We start from the raw sequence: 4,800 nt of genomic DNA, 5'->3' as shown, positions 1-4,800 counted from the left end.
CCAGGCAGCTGATTTTTATACAAATTTTTCTCACTGCCAGGATCTCCTCTCAGCATCTGCTCTCCGGCATTAGCTGCTGCACTAGTCCGAAACCAGTTCACTTCACCTGCTGTAGCTGAGTTGCCTCTCACGGTGGAAGGGGAACAGAGCTGAGCTCTACGCTTCGAGGAAAGCCTTGAGTGGTGGAGACCAAAGCGCTCAGCCCTGCATTTGCCACCTCCGGGTTCCTCCCTCCCCATTCGAAGCAGACCTCTGTTCCCGCTGAAACATCCTGGGTGAAGCCCACAAGGAGAGGAGGAGCGATGCAGACACTGGTGCATCAGTGACGTTGAAAAGCCTTTTAGGAGTGGAATGAGACCTCTTGTCAGCAAAGCACGGCCCATAGCGAGCGGGATGCCTGAATCCAACTCAAAGCGGAGACTAGGTTTTGCTTCAGAGGGGCAGAGTGTGCCTCCATGCAGTCAGACTTGGGTGGATCCAAACATGCCAGGAGGACGGCGTTGTGGCATGCCAATGTAAACTGGTTTCTGTCCAAGGACTTTAAGAATAGGGTTTTTCCTACATGAAGGCAAACCTACCTACAGAAGGAAACGAGACTGTGCCTAGGAAACCTCCTTCACAGAATGAGTGTGCAACCTTTATGCAAACGAGACCTTACTCATACGGTGTGTCTCAGCAGTCCTCTCCTGGGAAAGCGCTGGCCCCGCGCTGCGGCCTGGCGGGGACACAGGCAACGCGCAAGGAAGAGGGGACACAGGTGCGCGGCCTGCACAGGTTTTGCTGACGGATGGACACGTGTGACTGGAAGCAGCTTCGCAAAGCCCTCGCGCACCGATCCCACTTCAGCACATTGAAATGAATGCCCGAACTGCCAGGACTGACTTATTCCAGTGGCACCTTTTTAGTTTGCCAAATTTCATGCTTATTTGCTAGCGCCCTGGCACGATTAAAGGCAGCCGACGTCATGAGAGCACAGCACTTGTAGCCAAAAGCAGGCACTATCAGCAAACAATGGAATTTCCAAGGAAGCATAACAAACATGCCCGTAGAGAATAGAGTATTCTCCTGAGCTTCTTTGCTTGCTCATGGCCTGTGAAAAAAACAAAATCCAGAGTGATCTACGTAATCATTGTTGTGCGTAGGAAGGCTTGCCTGGACTTTGTTCTAGGGAAAAAATCTAGCTTTGGCAAAGGTGAGAGGAAAGGAGTTTCTAATTGCTGTAGGCTTCTCTTTGTGATTCATTGTTTCTTCACATACGACTTGACTTCAAATAGGTAAAGAAAATTCACCTCCTGATGCACCGATGGGAAGGCGCTAGGCAAAAACTCAGCTGTGGTAAGGCGGTACCAGATGCCCTCCTCGTCCTGATGGTGGGGTGCATCAGAGGGAAACCATTCACGTTAGGGGAAATACTGTGAATCTCGCTTATGCCGAAGACCCTTTGCTCTGCCCCAGCCGCAGGGAGCTCAGCAACGCAAACCTGTGCACGACTTGGACTGACAGTAAAGGGTCCCTCCACAGGCGGGCAAAGGGCTTTTCGTGGGCAGCAGGTGATCAGCCCCAGAAAAAAGTCGTATTGGCTCAGAGAAGAACAAGAACTTCTTTGTGCACCGTTTCTGCTCAGCTTGCCCCCACCAGGCCTGAATTTGACCTTTGCCTCATCCTGCCCCTGTTAATCTAAGGTCAGAGAAAGTCGGGGGCTCCGGATCCACTTTCTGTCAGGCAGGAAACGGACAGGGTGCGTGACCCCCAATGACTGCGGTGGACATGAGAGCAGGGCCATGTGTTAGATGATAGGACTTGAGCACCAACAAACCAACGAACGCAGCGGAGAGGAGAAACGGGCATGCAGCAACAAAACGGCAGCCCCTCTCTCACGCCATGGGCTGTATCTGTCTTTGTAAAGAAGCCGAGTCAGAAAGCATTCGGTTTGGATGGGAGAGGACCCTTCTTGGCCGAGGGGATTTGCCCAGGTTCTTGCAGGGGATGGATCCAGGCAGCATTTTCTTGCTGAGACGAAATCCCTTCACACAGGAGGACGTCCAGGCTCTGTTCATCTGTGTGTGCTTACCTGCCTTCCAGCTGCTAAACTTGGGAACCAGGTTGAAAAAAGCATTGTGCAAGGAAGATTATAAAGTAAAAAGCTAAGACTTTAGGTGCACTTCCAGGAGAAAATGCCCAAACAATCCTCACGTGTCCTTTATTTCTCTATTACTCTAGACACCATTGGAAATAACATGCGACACAGAAGAAAAACATCACGCTATTTCTGTCACATGTTCCCACTCCTCATGTGAGACTGCAATCCCTCAAAATGTGCAGTACCATATAATTTACTCACATGCTATGTGCTTTCAAATGAGTTGTGATACGCATCTCCAAGGTGACTTCATACCCAAGCCACTAAGGTGAGGAAAGGGATATATTATTCATCCCACTTGACAAACTCAGTTAGTCAAACTACCCACGGCAACTTTCATTGGCGCCAACGCGCTTTAGGTCAGCTGGACGTTCGTAGCCAAGCTCTTCTTAGGGGAGCCTTAAAGGTAACCCCAAAATTGTTGCCGCTCCATCTGTATGAGACCATCTCAAAGAAGTTTGCCTTGTCTTGTGACTATAAAAGATTGTTCCTCCACTGTTAAAACTAGCTGTTGTATTTGCCCTGATTGTAGTAAGCAGTGCTCCTTAAACAGAAGGCTGCAGTCAGCATGTGGTAATTAAAAACCACCTGTGCCTACAGAAAGTCACTTTATTACAGCAAGCGAAAAAGTGGTTGCCCAGAAGTTGCATGGAATGAAGAAAACAGAAGACTCATAGCTAACGTTCCAGCTATTAGAGATAACCATGTTTTAGCTTTTAAAATAGCCACGTAGTGGCATGTTGTTTTGTGGAGGCTTTTTTTAATATGAAGATTTCTGCTCCGGCTCTTTTTCAGCTCAATCTCTAAGACACTAGAGGGAAAAGAGCCTGTATTTTCCCAAGTATAGACATAATTTTTCCAACAGCCACGCCGCGCACATAATTACACACATTACTCCAAGTTGAGTGCATTCTGTGATTGAGCTGGGAGGCCACCAAAGCTTAATGAACATGCAGTCATGCAGCTTTTGCTACCTTGAGCGCAGCTCCACATTTAAACATTTTTTTCTCTTCTTTTTAGAATGAGTACTTTTGTAGCACTTGCAGAATGATCCAGTAGCTGCATACGCCTTTGGAAAGCGATGACCTGGGTGTTCTCCTCTGTAGGGACCGTGCTGGCTGGCAATCGTGGAAACGTTACAGAGAAGAGAGATGATCTGACGATTTTGTCCATCTAACAGTGACGTGGTACTCTGAATATATAAAATAACGTGCAGTGCAGGGGAAACGCCATTATATTGAAGGTAAAGGGCCACAGTAACTTCGCTTGGGTAAATCAGTGTAACGGCACTGACTACAACAGCTGAGCTCTGGCCTCGGTTTCTTTAGGAATTCCTATCATCTAAAGCACCTACCCCTTTCTGTCCCGTGGGGCCAGGCAAGCGCGGTCAGGAGCGTGGTTTTGCACTGGGGTACTGTGGGGAGCCTGCCTTGGGGGGGACGTGGCTAGGGCCACGAGCTGGCCCTCGCCGGGGAGTCCTGGGAGAAGTTTCTGCGAATCGCCCGAGGAAATGGAAGAAAGAGCAGCAATTTTCAGTGCTTTCTGGCACGGCAGGACGTGGTATTAGAGAAGGAGATGGTTAGCTGAGGGACAGCTCCCCAATCTAGTGTAAATCAAATATTGCTTCACCCAGCTTGCGGCTTCAGGCCCTTACAATTACTGCTGGGGTCAGGATCTGCCCCTGAGCATTTGCAAATTGAGCCATTGCACAAAAACGAGTGGGTGAGTGCTGGAGGATGTGTTTGGTCAAACGAGAGCCACCTGTGTGGAAAATAGAGCAGTCGAAGCCCAGGGCAGCATGCTAACAGCAGGCAGCTTCCCAAAAATCTCCTAGCACGTGGCAGGACTGCTATCTCGGACAGGCTTGCAACACGTTCCCCACCACGGATGCAAAACTGAGCCCAGCCTGTCCTGCTCAGCTGTATCTAGTGCCAGTGAGCAGGCAACAACAGGAGCCACAACACGGCCCGTGATATTCTGCAGATTATCAGGCCTTGTTCCCCATTGCTTGCCATTTGTGAAAGCCTGTGAAAAGCAAGTGTAAAATTGCACCGCTACGATTTGGTAGCGTTAAACTCCTTAGCACCACTGCATGTTTCATCGGATTAAGCAGGGATGCTCGGGGTTGCTGGAGTTTCTGTTGGCTGAGAAGGTACCTCTTAGATTTTCAGGGGGGACTGTTTTTCATTTGTATTGATATAAATGAGAGAAAAATCAAGATCATCTTGTCGTGGGGGCCAGCAGATTCTGTCCTTTTTGTTTTTCTTTTTAGACATGCTCCGAAAGATTTTGCAGTCAAATGCGGAGTGACTGAAAACAAATGCCGCTGGGAAGACTTCCCCATGGTGAACAGCTGATGCAGTACAAGTGCATAAATTAATCCCTTTCTGGACAGGTTTTGCGCATGCAATCCGTGCTTCAGCCTCAATCTCAGGGAAAGGAGTGGAGCACAGGGAGAACGTCACCATCTCAGAAAAAAATTATCTGCTGAGGGCTTTCACGGCAGGGATGCACAGCCGTCTGAACACCTGCGTATCTCAGAGGCTCGCAAAATCTGTACTGATTTCCAGAAAGGCAGTATCCGGGCCTTTCCCCTTCCCTCCTCGCCAACACCCCGGCTACGCATCTACATCCTCTTTATTACAGCAATCTTGATTTAC

This window comes from Fulmarus glacialis, unplaced genomic scaffold (genome assembly GCF_000690835.1).
Source record: "Fulmarus glacialis isolate BGI_N327 unplaced genomic scaffold, ASM69083v1 scaffold12732, whole genome shotgun sequence".
In the NCBI taxonomy this organism is placed as follows: domain Eukaryota; kingdom Metazoa; phylum Chordata; class Aves; order Procellariiformes; family Procellariidae; genus Fulmarus; species Fulmarus glacialis.
This window is presented reverse-complemented; position numbering follows the sequence as displayed.